This window comes from Haliaeetus leucocephalus, unplaced genomic scaffold (assembly GCF_000737465.1).
Source record: "Haliaeetus leucocephalus isolate CR32 unplaced genomic scaffold, Haliaeetus_leucocephalus-4.0 Scaffold336, whole genome shotgun sequence".
Classification (NCBI taxonomy): Eukaryota; Metazoa; Chordata; class Aves; order Accipitriformes; family Accipitridae; genus Haliaeetus; species Haliaeetus leucocephalus.
The window spans coordinates 9,320-9,530 of NW_010972772.1; positions in this window are offsets into that span (position 1 = coordinate 9,320).

Consider the following 211-nt stretch of genomic DNA (forward strand, 5'->3'; position numbering starts at 1 on the left):
CGGGGGAGATCGGTAACGGGGTGGTGTCGGTAACCGGGGGGGACCAGTAACGAGGGGGTCGGTGCTGGGATCCAGGAAGCGCCGAGCAGGGCCGGGGGCGGTCGCGGCCGCTCTCGCGATAGCAGCGCGGGGGGGCGGTACCTGTGCGGAGGTCGGGGTACACGGGGCATCCCCCGGACCCCAGCCCGGTGCCTCCCTCGGTGCACCCCCA